Raw genomic sequence first — 14,146 nt, 5'->3', positions numbered from 1 at the left:
GATTGTACCACAATTCCATGAAATAACGTTGCTCGTTACCTTACGTGCGCTCACATCGGCGTTTACGCATAATATGGCGGCAGGCGTGTTAGTGGATTGTTAACTCTACTCAAAAATACCCCATGTGGGGTCCAATTGTCTATCGTGCCTAAATTTCGAATTGGCCCCTGCTTCCGGGCCATGAGAGCATTTTGGTAATTTAGTGCTTTCTTCTATTGTTACAATGTCATCGGGGACTCACGCTCAAGAAATTAGGCGATAATGGCAATTTTCTTTATTTTTCTTTGGCACAGTAACATTCAAAGAAACCCCTGGCAATAGACATGCTATTTGATAAATGGGCGATGGATGTAAATGAAAACTCTCAAATATATTTTTCTTTTAATATGAATTCTTTTGACATATTTTGTCTAATAGATTAATCTCATTCTAAAGTTAAGGCAATTTGTACGTGTTCTTCATATTTTTCCGATCTGAACAATACAAACTCTTTGGCAATCAAAACAGGTAGTATTCAAAATTATTAAGAGGAACGTCTCGTTTGATTTCGATTGTCTCTATAAAAACAAAACGCAAGAACATACCCCTGTACTATGCACTTTATTCATTGTAGAAACAAAAAATTATTAAATGCACCATGTCTATACAATGTATTATAATAACTACACATTGTAATGTCATACTATCCGTTCTAAGCGAATGGATTTTCCTTGTAGACAGTCAATATACGCAACACGCAATATTTTACACTGATGCAGCGACTCGCAGGCGCTAAAAGTGCAAATAAATAATGCTTTTTACAGGCTATAACCTCATACCGTCATCTGTGAAGTACTAGATGTTGCCCGGGGCTTCGCTCCCGTAGGAATTTTGAGATAAAAATATAGCCTATAGCAATCTTGGATAATGGTGAAAAAATTTTTGAAATCAGTTCGGATTTTCGGAGATTATTCGCCTCAAACATACAAACTCACAAATGCTTACCTCTTTATAATAATAGTATAGATTTGTTGAATGAGAGTCTGACTATACAAAATTAGTAAGTACAGCATAAAAAAACATTCTGTTTTGAAACTAGATACCTATAGTTACCCGCATATCCGTTCGCGAGAGTATATGTTAGGCTCCGGGTCATTAACTATATCTAGTCCAAATTTCATTAAAATCGACCCAGCGATTTAGCCGTGAAAGCGTGACAAACGCATGATAAGATCTTCGCATTTTATTAATATGGAAATATGAGTGGATTTTTACAGTAGAGAAAACCTGGATCATTAGTAGTAAGCACTAATGTTCTTAGCTAAAAAAAAGCTTCTTTTTTCAAAGCCTAAAAACGATTTTAAACCTGGTAAAAATGCATTCGATCACGGGCTAATGGATCAGATCGTTTCCCGGCCGGTTTTCTCTTTTCATGTGTAATCGCCTTTTTTTCCACGTTTCGTTTCACATACAATAGTGCTGTGGACGTTGGCAACGTCCACAGCACTATTGAACGTTCTGAACGTTCGTTCATTTTATTTTGTTTGAAAGGAATATACATACGTGTGATATGTTATTCAAAATCGTTGTTTTGTTCATGTTGGCGGTAAGATTTTTTTCATCATGATTATAGATAGAATCTTAACTAATATTATAAATGCGAAAGTGAGTTTTTATGTTTGTTACCTCTTCATGGTATCGTTCGAAGTACCTACTTCGAATGAAGTTCGCGTAGAAAATTTACCGAAATCTAGCCGCGGGCAAAAGTTAATATTATATCATTTTTAGCCAGATTAATGTGTCAGTTTCTTTATTTTACCATTATCTGTTTTGATTGTTAACTGAGACATTTGCTTCAGTAAAAAAAGTTTTGTATTCACCTGTTTGTAGCACAGCGCTGTTAAAATTACACATTCACTTAGAGTGAATTGCATCAGTCAACTTTGACGTAAACTTTAACCTGCGCGCCGTCGTCGTAGTTGTTAGACAAAATAGCGTACTTTGGTTTTTCCGCGCAAGTTTATGTTAACGTCAATGTTGACTGGTGAAACCCACCCAATTTCCCTTGCGCGGGAAGAGAACAGTTACCACATAGTATTTTTTTCTGGAAAACTTAAAAAAATGTTTTACATTTTATCCCAATAATTGTCACTCATATTTAATTTATTCAAGAGCAATGACATCTACTTACCCTTAAAATAATGTTATGTCTAGTCAAGGGCATTCGCATTCATTAAGTTTTCAATTAAAATGTTATTTTGAAGAGACATCGTGCTTTCAAACGGGTCGTGTTCAATTACTGATTATTCGGTATTTATTTGCAATTACTCATAACGAAGCGAGTATAGGCTGTTAAAATTAAATTACAAATGAGAGAAGTTTTCACAAAATTGCAATCATGAATTTACAATATGAAACGAACAAACATGCAAATATAATTAATAACAATTTTGTTTGAATAAGGCGACGTATCAAGTGGCCACACGACACGACGCCTTATTTAAAACTATTTTGAAGAAAATAAATATAAATAAATATATAAATAAATATATTAGTACAAATCACACAGATTGAGCTAGCCCCAAAGTAAGTTCGAGACTTGTGTTATGGGATACTAACTCAACGATACTATATTTTATAAATAGATACATATATAAATAAACATCCAAGACCCGGGCCAATCCGAAAAAGATCATTTTCCATCATGACCCGACCGGGGATCGAACCCGGGACCTCTCGGTTCAGTGGCAAGAACTTTACCACTGCGCCACCGTGGTCGTCAAAATCGTCGAAGAAAAGGTAAGAGGAAGAAGTAGTCCACGCCGAGGAAGCATCATGCGAGCCAACGAAAAGAGAAGTGTCGTCGTGTCGTATCAAGAACTTACTTAAAACCAAGAATAGAGAGGTGTGGCGAATACTCTACCCAGAAGAACTTCATGAATTTGGCTAGCTCGTAGCTCTAAGAAAATCGGAGTTCCATTTGTAGGTTAGCTTTGCGCTGCCATGCTACAAAGCTACAGAGTGCTATACGACGCGACGTAGCATCGTCTACGATGAACGGCTATGGTGTGTGAAACGGTAAATAACTTTTTTATGATCTCTCTCTCATGTGTTATAATACAACAAAAGTATACAAGTTCGTTTTATTTTTTCATTTATTTATAGCTTCTGTGCGAAACGGTTGTTCAATATGTTTGAAATGGTTTTTCGTATTGCACAAAATATTTTCTAGTTTGGAGTTCAATATAGGTACGGACATAATACTACTAGATAATGGACACAATAGACACCATTCTGATTGATACATAGAATCAATACTAAATATTTTTATTGCACACCATAAAGTTGACATGGTGTTATAAATTATATAAAAAAAGCACATATTTACTGGCGGGCACACCAACATGAATAGATGAGAGGAGGTCGCACTCAAAATAATTTTTTATAAGTAAATTGTAAATTACGGACTCAATTCAATTTCAATTCATCATTTATGTATGTATAAAATTTGGGGACTTTTGTTTTTCTAAATAACAGTGAAAAACTGCTGCATAATACAAAAGAAAAAATATGGTTTAAAAGATGAAAGCGTAGAAAAAGATAATGTGCCTTTGTTTTATACTATGCAGTGACGATTATACTCCATTTTCAGAGTTTTAAATTAAAGAACTTCGAGTTCTTTAAGTCATCTACAATATTGTATATCAACTTGTAAGCACTCAGTTAACTGTTGTCTTTGAAACCGCCATTTGTCGCGTGCTTAACAATAGTAACCATTACATCTTCACTACAACTAAAGTTACAAAGCCTCGGCACTTTATTCAGTCGTCTGCGGCTGCCGATAGTCGAGAGCCTGTGACACGAGATATTACTTGAAAACAATTACTGAGAGATGTTTCAGATTCGTAAGTGTTTTGCCTTCAATTGTTAATTGTAGACTTAAAATTGTGGGTGTATTGTTTAACTGTTCAAAAGACTTTTAATTTTCGTCTTGAGTCAAATATGACGGAGGACAAGGCACACGCATATCATTTTTTTAAATGCCTATTCATAATTAAAAACAATCTCTAAATGGCAATAAATTAGGAAAATACTGAGCGTAAACTCTTTTATTATGACGAATATTATTTTTTTCACAAAATAGTATCAATAGCCTATATATAGATGTCAGTCTGCAGCTCTGTATCTTCACAACAGAAACACCTTAATCTCCTCCGCTCCGTTTTAAAGAACAAACAAAACAATATTTCGCATATATATTATTAGATAGACGAACGTTCCGTTTTAAACAATACACTAAGTAAATTTATCATCTATTAATAATGATAACTCTGTATAACGACAGATAGGTAAATGAAGAGAAGAGTTTATTATAGCCGGGGTATGACGTAAATAGTAGTATAATTACTTATAAGAGAGTCGAAAAGGTTCCAAACAGAAAAAAAAATTGAATAAAATAATGGAGCAGACACGATTACTGAGTAAACTTGTATCTGTTGCGTCAACTGTGTACGCAATTCACAGTGGAACAAAACAAAACGTTGCCAAACAAAGTCCACTCAATCAAACAGTTCTCGGTCACGTTGTCTGCGTTCAGCAGACGAAAAACAAAATGGTTGCCACGACCGCGCTGACGATGGACCCCATCGATCATTATGCGGCAGCAGAATCGCTGATAAAAATAAAATCTAAGTAATAAAAATACATATGTTTTTCACAAATAATTATTTTGAGAATGAAAATTGCCAACGCAACGACCGCATCCGCAACACATTCTTCCGGCCTTATTTTATCTCAACTTGCAGTCGGTTCTCCTAATACGACATCTCTAGAGCGATCGCTGCCGTACCGCAAACGCACGTGCCGTGCTGCAAACAAAAGCTAAATTGTTCAGTTTTCAATATTTGTCCTAGCTCGTAAATTTATTTTTTACAGGAACAAAGCCTCTAAAAATTGGTGGTGGTGCTCTAAAAATGGTGGACACAATACTTACAAATATAATAAATATAAATACACACAAAACTTCAATAGCACGTATGTATGTCATCTACAGCAGTAATAAAAGGGTAGAATCAACGGTACTAACTACTCACGCACGACACGACCACTCATTGACAGCTTATGCGCTGCTATTCCTATCTGATATCCTTATATATCATTATATAACCTCATAATCAACATTGTTCTCTACTAAAAGTATTCAGTGAAAATTTTGTTACCTATATTTCCACCAAATGAAATAGTCCAGCACGAAATGTACGTACCGTATTCTAATTCCTTTTATTAATTGCTTGTCTGCGGTGCACTCAATCACCGTTTTTATTTTGGTACTCCCACGTCCGTGAAAATATTGCATTCTGTTTTAAGTTTGGAGGTTGCTCACAGATATTTTGGAGAACCGTAACCATACGTGGCTGACACTATCCGGTATTCATTATGCAGGTTTTCAAAACCGGATCCGACATGTTGAGCTAACTAATTTTGAGTAGTGGCAGACTTCAAATGCTATCTAGCGCTTTCTGACTTACAAACCTTTTGTTTTTTCTAGCTCCTCCATTACAAGAATATCATAGTTATACAATAAACGTAATTATAAATATAAATATAGTATATTCATTGAAATATAGAAACAGCTGAGGAAACAACCAGAAAAACGCTCGGATGAGAGAAAGAGTTATTTTTTTAATTACTCTTTCTCTCATCCGAGCGTTTTTCCGGTTGTTTCCTCAGCTGTTTCTATATTTACGTTTGTTTTATAACTAACGGGTCGAGCGCTACTATAATAGCCGCTCGACCCGGGTAAAACCACAATAAAAAGTAGCCATGTCTCTCCTGAAGATTTCGCCTATCTCTGTGCCAAATTTCATCAAAATATGCCCAGTATTTTTTGAGTTTATTCATTACAAACAAAAATACAAAACTTTTATGTTTATAATATTTGTATGGATTTGAAATAATATCTTCGTATTGTTCTAAATAGTTAATTAAAAAGAAGTGCTTAATTAAGCACTTCTTTTTATTGCTCTGATATCATTTTGTATCATATTTAATGCAATAAATGTCTCTTTTATCATATTGCTTTATCCAAAACCGGTTTTTAATATTCACATATCCGTAACAATATTCAGATCCACCGGATCCATAACAGCACAGCTAAATAAATTTATTTTAAAATATCGGCGCGCGCTAACTTCGACCATCTATTTCAGCGTCTAGTGTTTTTATTTCGTTCGGGACACCGAAACTAATGCATAATTTTCAAATATTCAGAAGTTTAGCTTTTATGCTTGTGTTTATAAATCATTGCAATAAATAAATGAGTGAATATATGAGTGTGTTTTCAAGTTTTTGGAGCCATGTAACCAAACCAAACGAGGATTTGTAGTATATGATTGATTAACTACTTTTATGATTGATATATTGAGGGTACGATATGTGATATTTTTATCATAACACTTTACTTATGTCAGACACCTTTAGATATCGTCTTCATTACTGATAGTCATCGGGTAAAGCTTGCTCGGCTTGATTTCGGTGAAGGAAAATATCGTGATTACAGCACATTGGTTGACAGTTAAGTTCACTAGTGTGTATGTGATTACTTGCACCTAGACGCGGTAAAGTCAGGCCAAGAGCCTTTAATAAAATCTTGCTTAAATTTTAACATCAGTATTAGCAATTAACACACCCGAGAAGAAAAATATCTTAAAATATTCGGTGTGTATGTATGTTTGTTGTTGCGAAATCTACTGGATGGGTTATTATAAAATTTGGTACACAGGTAGAATACGACTTGGAATAACATATAGGGTACTTTTTATCTCAAAATTAGCACGAGAGCAAAGGCCCGGGGCGAAGCTAGTTTTTCATAAAATATCTTAAAATATTCGGACGTTACCCTCGGAATTCTGCAAATACCTAAAGCAGTTAGCTAGTTTCCAAGTAGTGTGAGCAGTACACAGTGCCCACAAGACTGTGAAGATCTCGACCTCTGGTCTAACTTTGGAATGCTCACAAACTTTCTTCATATGCCCCTCGCAGCCGCTCCCGGCGTCTGGTGGAACACGTATACTGATAGCGATTGAACGAATATATACAAATCTGGCTGATATACCTAACTACTAATATCTGTGACATTGTACGAGCGGACGTCGATTGCTTGCTACTGGTTCAGTTGAAGAGCTATTTCGATGATAAATATTCTATTTCTTGGCGATGGACTGGAAGTTGGTGGAGCTTGCGGCAATGTAGGACCTCCAGGTAGTGGAGAGGCACTGTAAGATGCTGTGGTAGAAGCCCCATAAATAAAATTACAGAAACAAACCAAAATAAAAAGGTAAGTAAAACTTGCCTAGTAAATAAATATTTCCTTACAAGTTCGCAACGTAACATTAGTCTACTACACTAGTCAACTAATATATACGCCCTGATCAACAGTTCTCGTCAGGTGGTAACAAAAATCTTTAGGTCTGTTAATCTCCAAGCTTTTGTCACTTGGGCCTATTTTTATATTGTTGTAGTTGAGTGCAGAGTAGGCTGTTACGTCGATAATTTGTGCGCTCCAGATTCCGTTGCTCACTCACATGCTGACAGACGGACTAACAAGTTACTGAATATACATACCGTACGGTTGAAGTTAAGAAGGTTATGTTGTTCATTTGAACACTGCACATTTTTCTCGGGAGTTTTGTTACTCAATCATGTCGGAACCACATTTATGAGTTAAACTTACGATCTCTCTGACATCTCTGCATGATCCCGGTTGCTTTCGGGGTTGTGAAGCCGCGAAGCCCAGTAACCGCGTAAAAAAATATTAACATTAAAACATTCGGCTGTGATTTTACAACCGGCCGCCTGCCTGACGTCAACCCTCCTTGAGAATGCTATTGTTGCCTGTCAGCTGTCTTGGCTGTGTGCCCCTTAGTCGCCTCGTACAACACCAATGGGAGGATATGGAGTGGTCCTATTCTAGAGTGGAACCAAACGCCACAATGGATTAAACTTACAGTACCTATCAGCACAAAAAAAAAATATTACATTTTTTAATGCCTCGTCAAATATCATAAGAAAAATTCGCCACAATTCGCCGTGTTCACATCGTTTTATAACCAATTTATGGTTCCAATCAGTAAACAGGTAAAACATAATAAAAAAAGAAAGTTTGCAAAAATCTATGTATTATTCAAAATCTCCTTCCAAACATCTAGAGATTTCTCGTCATCAATTCAACAAATTCCCCCCTCGCAGAAACACCAATAAAACTTGCAAACCTTATCGCCCGGGGCAGTCCAATTTGTACAATTCAGATCCCGCCTTTTTAATAGCACGTTAAGTATAAGTTTGCACGCGGCAACCAAGCGAACTTATGTCTACGCTATTATACATTTCTCTTTCAACGCGTAGGTGGCGCCCCCACTGAAACGCCTACATTACTGCAGCGCGTCTTGAACGCCACGCACAACCAAGATAAGTCCAATTTGCCTACATCACGTACACGTCCCGACTTAAAAATACAAAATCAACTTTTCTTTCCTTTAGAAAGTCGGTTTTTTGTCGCACCCTGTGTGATTAATTTGGTTTATAGGATGAAAGGTGTTGAGGTCTCTTTTTACTTTTCGATAATTTGACTGCGAATCTTTTGAACTTTTTAAACAACTTAGGTTCTTTAAACATTGCTATGTTTTAATGGATTATGTATATAATTATCCCAAACGATATGTAACTACCATGATTTCGGAACAGTACATTTAGGCCTAAGTACTCTCTAGATTCTCTAGGACGATAACTATCCATCACAAAATTATTTCAGCATTTGTTGAAAGGGAGTAAAGATCGATTTGAATAATCTCTCCAGATTATCAAATAGGGGCTTTTCTGTGCGCTTCGCTGTTATTAGTTGCCGAATTTCCAATTTCCTCTTGACTAGGTATTTGTCGAACTTGGTCCAATATAATCTGTGTATTTGTAATGTCCAAAACTTCGATGAGACTTTACACCTATATGATAGCTAGCTTTATCTTGTCGTGAGACAAATTCGTCCCAGTGGTTTAACTTTTTCAAAAAATAACTACTGGGACCCTTCACGGGAATGGCCTACTGATAAGTTACGCCGTTTGACTAGTGAGATTTATTTGTCCAAGAGTAGAAGCTGCTGGCACTTCCTACACATCGAAAAAGAAAAAAGAAAACTGATTTTTACACTAACTACACGTTTTTGCCTTTCCAATACAAAATATAATAGTCAAGATTGGTTGACAAACACACAGTGTTGCCAGCCAACAGGAGATAATACCCTCATTTATTTTCTTCACTTTCTTGACAGAGTGTACGTATAACTTTTGCCCCCAGACTGTATTGCAGTGTTAGTGACCAAAAAAAACGTGTTGCGCTCGGGAGAAGTGAAAAATTGAATATTAACGTTGTGCACTTTTGACGTCTTCCGAATTTTTGATCAGGGTCACGTGTCCTGACGCGAGTTAAACATTTTTACACGTCACAAAAAGTGCACAAAGCCGCTAAAGATGTTTTCACTTCAAAAATTTAATTTACTTGCGGAGGTCGTTTTCCGTTGTCGTTTTCCGTTTATTTTCCCTTGTCACCGTGTAGTTACGCTGTCTAGTATACGTGCATAAACGGTATATAGACGGTAACACGATTGAGGAGTTTGATAGTCGACTAACTTGTTGGATGAGTTTAGCTGTGCTTGCATTTATGTTCTAGGCTCCTGGCTTCTGGACGTTTGCGGATATAACTCTAGATTATTTTGCTGTGTTTATTGTATGATTTCGTAGGTATCCCAGCCACACAACCCGTGCCAACAAATACTTATATTTACGATCACTTTCAGATTTGAGTCATTTGGTGTCATTGAAGGTGAAGAATCATATTTTCATTGATAAGTTCCTTCACTGAGCCAATTAAGATGGCACATGTAGAACTAGTAACAGGTTTCAAAAACTCAAGGTTCCTTGCAAAATATTTCAATTACAAATGGAGTTTTGGTATTAGTCATTAACTACGGGGAATAGGGGAAAAACTTGATCTTAACAGATATCAATCAGATCGATATCAATCAGTTTTCGTGCGTTAATAAACGGTTGATATCGGGTACAATAATATTTAGGTGGTCAAAGAACATTAAAACGATTTGTCCTCGTCGTTAATGACGAATAGTTTTGCGACCGATCACTGCCGGAAATGGGTTACGGTCCGACTAAAACTACACTTTTTCAAAACGTCCAATCTGAATGAAAGCAAACTATGGAAATTATTCCGCTGTATCGATATGGTCGAATCGAAAAGCCATACTACATGCAACTGTAACAAATATCAACTTCCATTCTTCTTCTTTTCGAATCTGTTATGGCTAACACTGGTTACCTGACATTTAGTGGCTTGCTGTAACACTAGTGAACTTAAACTGTCGACTAGTGTGCAGGTTTTCCTACACCAGAAACAAGTGGTGATGTATGGAAACTACTACGCAAGAGTCAGATTAACGTATCGATCTGCAATACCAAAGTACCAAAGTTTAATAATTATATAATCATTATAAGACCATCATTGTACACTTAGTTGGCAAATAAATGAATATGAATATATAAACTCATGTGGCATGACTAGGATTCGAACCGGGGGCCTTTCGATCATAGACGGCCACCGCTATCGCTTCATATTCTCTCTGAAAACAATGTAAAAAAAACCTATGAAAGAGTCCAGTCTTGATTAGATCACAGCCCATCACTGGCCACCCCTGCAGTCCACCATTAGTTGTAGCCGATGATTGATGGTACCTTAGTACGTTCCGCCACTTTTTGTCGCTCCGTTCTCGGATTCACGCGTCCTTTATTGCTATGGTGGCTGAGCATCGATATTTATCGGAAATCAGAGAACATTTATAGAGTATATTCTTTAGTTTGTGCGATGTACAAATTATAAAGCTAAAGCTACCCGTAAAAATATCTAATACTTTTCAGACCATGTCAACTCAGCCTAATTGATTAATCGTAACTTTGATCAATTTATGTCTTATGCTGACGTACAATTTTCAATAGAGAGTAGTAGCAATAAATTATATTTTATAGTTAAATATTCAAGCATTGAAATGGATTTTCAAACATTGTCATACAAACTTTTAAAGTAATTTTGAAATTAATAAAAACATAACAATGTTCTGTAATAAAAAAAAACTATATTTTTTACTATCTTGCGAATTATGTAATCAAGGCAAATTGGGTACTATATTAATGCAAAATTTTCACGTTTAAGCTAGACATCTAAACTCAAAATTTAATTATCGCCTGCTTCTCGTCTCTAGATCTTGACCAATAGGATGCCGAGACAATGAATTTCACGCAGTCAAGGGAATGTTACACCGAACTTTCGGTACTACGGTCCGACCCCACGAGGGGACATTTTTTTTAATTTCCATACACAACTCTCATCTGGGGGCTTACCATCGTCTCTTAATACGATCCACTTTACGATCTAAACTGAACTGCATCGCAAATTCGTACCATCGACTTAATTTTTAGTATGAATGCGATTCATTTTAGGTGCCTAAATTGAACTGAGTTGCATTAGAATCGTTCTGTAAAAGTTGATGGTAGGCCTGCTGAGCGTTTTTCCTATTGGTTCCTCAGCCGTTGTGGACCGCTTTCCTACTTTTTCATCTCCACTTCGCACGGTCGTCAGCATCCCTAGTAGCCAGACCATTGACACGCATATCATTCTGGACGACATCAAGCCAGCATTACTTGGGTATGCCCCTTTTGCCAGGGGAGGCAGGAGCGGCATAGCTAGGTATTTGTTCGCTACGCAATTTGCCGGTTTAAAATAGGATACTTTTTAATATGGTTTTACCCGAGCGAAGCCGAGGTTGGCTGCTAGTCTTCTATGAATCGTATTCCATAACAAAACATACACAAAAACAAATTACAATCAACAACAAATAAAGTAGCAATATTTAGGTAGACAATCACGTCTGCCTGCGGACTTTCCCACAGCTTGAATCTAAAACTTGGACAATTCTATGGTATATATCCAAAGTCAGCAGTTGAATTAAATCGGCGACGACGCCAATGAAATATGAACACTCATACAACGCAATAGGTTTCAATTTCTATTTGCTTTTGTTCCAGAATGAACCTTCTGTATGTCATCTATTATACATATTCTGTGCCGCAGTCAAGTCGGAATGGCGAAGGAATGTGGAATTTACAATCAGGTTTAATTATGAAATAACTAACGGTCCAGGAAATAAATACTATTTATATACGGAACGTTATTCTTAAAAGACGTCTCCCGCCTTAAAATAGGACCGTGTATCTCTAACGAGGCAGCCAAGAGATACATAGCCTTGGAAGCATTTTTTACGCTGACACTGGGCTTCACAGCGTCACAGCCCCGAATCTAATTGAGAGCACATAAAGATGAAAGAGAGCGAGAAGGTAATATTTTTCGGTATTTTAGAAGCATATAATGGTTAGGCCTTTATAGTGGACGAAGATGTTCCTATATGCCAGCTTACGGAACAAATGCATGAGGCATATTCATAATCGATTCTCCACATCGGAGTTTCTAATCGAATGATCACAGCATCTCGATACAAATTCAGCCGATTGAATTAATCGTCGAGCCTATCAGGACTCCGTTCATAATCAGATTTCTTGAACACCTTCCGAACGGCGGTGAAGGATTTATAGAAAATGGATAAGACACAGAAGACTAATTTAATAAATTAATGACCGTTCATCTCCTATGGTTCAAGTAAACTTAATTTTTACATGGCATCAAGTCCGATGTCAATATATGCATGGCAGCTAACACACTCAGATCGATGCGGTATTCAGGTAGTAAATAAAATATATGTAAGAATAAGTCCTTTTTACTTAAGGTTTATTTTTTGTTGATGACATGACAGAACTTCATGTCAGTGAATGAACAATGATAAGTGATATTTTCCTTTTGTTAAAATAAATGTTCCCTCTTATTATTGTTTTTTTTTTTTTTGTGGGGGCTAGATATTAAAATATGGGGGCTCAAAAAGTTATCATGTCTTTACATTTTGCCATGTAAGGATCAATGTTTTACAGATATGAATCTAAGATAATAAAATATCTCTTTCAGAGCAACGCAATTTACTTTTATTTCTTCCTCTTCTAAGTAACACAATTATAAAATAACATTTAAAGCTATTATTTCTCGCATTTTAATCGAAATCTAACAATAATAAGAGGGAATATTTATATATATTTTCTACCTTCTTCTTCATAGTCGTATTCCTCATGGCTGAGAGTCGTGGTCATTACGTGGAACACACAACAACTTTCTTGGCATTATTAATGAAGTGGTTTGCCATTACCTTCTCCATTTCACACACAAGTTAATAATAATCAACCAGTGTGCAGGTTTCCTCACGATGTTTTCCTTCACCGGGAGCAAGTGGTGGTCGATGAAAACTACTATATATGAGTCAGATTTGAATACAGACTCATAATGGCACGAGTAGGATTCGAACCTGAAACCTTTTGATCCACAGGCGGGCGACTTAACCATTACACCACCACCGCTTCTTTAATACCTACCTGCATAGCATAGATAGAAGTGATAGGGCTGCCAGGCGTTCGGACGTATTTAGGCGGACATTAATAAACGGTGTCCCGCTAGTACGGATTTTAATGTTTATTGAACCATTTAATTTATATTTCATTGAGAACTTAAGTAGAAAGTAAATAATAATAAAAAAAAATGATTTATGCATACCATATTTTTGTCATAATAATACTTACTGACATTAAATTCTCAATAGGTAATGTATAATGTAGGGTGTCCGGTTTTACCCAAATGTCGGGCCAAGCTGTCTGGCCTGTCAGGTTATAGGGTTTGGCGAGCTGGCAACCCTAGATACAAGTGTCCAAGTGACTCTTTCACTCAAGACTATGGAGCAGATTACGACCCTACTCAAGTCACTCTACAATGGACATAAAAAGGATAAGAACTTTATATTACTTGAATTATACGCATGCATGCATTGGTAGGTAGTAACGTAGATAAATAACTTAATATGTAACACACAACTTAATAATTAACTTGATAACTTTATTGTACTAAATATAACTACATAAATAAAATTAACAACATAACGGACTTACCTAGGTATCCCAAG

This window comes from Plodia interpunctella, chromosome 5, assembly GCF_027563975.2.
Source record: "Plodia interpunctella isolate USDA-ARS_2022_Savannah chromosome 5, ilPloInte3.2, whole genome shotgun sequence".
Lineage (NCBI taxonomy): Eukaryota > Metazoa > Arthropoda > Insecta > Lepidoptera > Pyralidae > Plodia > Plodia interpunctella.
This window is presented reverse-complemented; position numbering follows the sequence as displayed.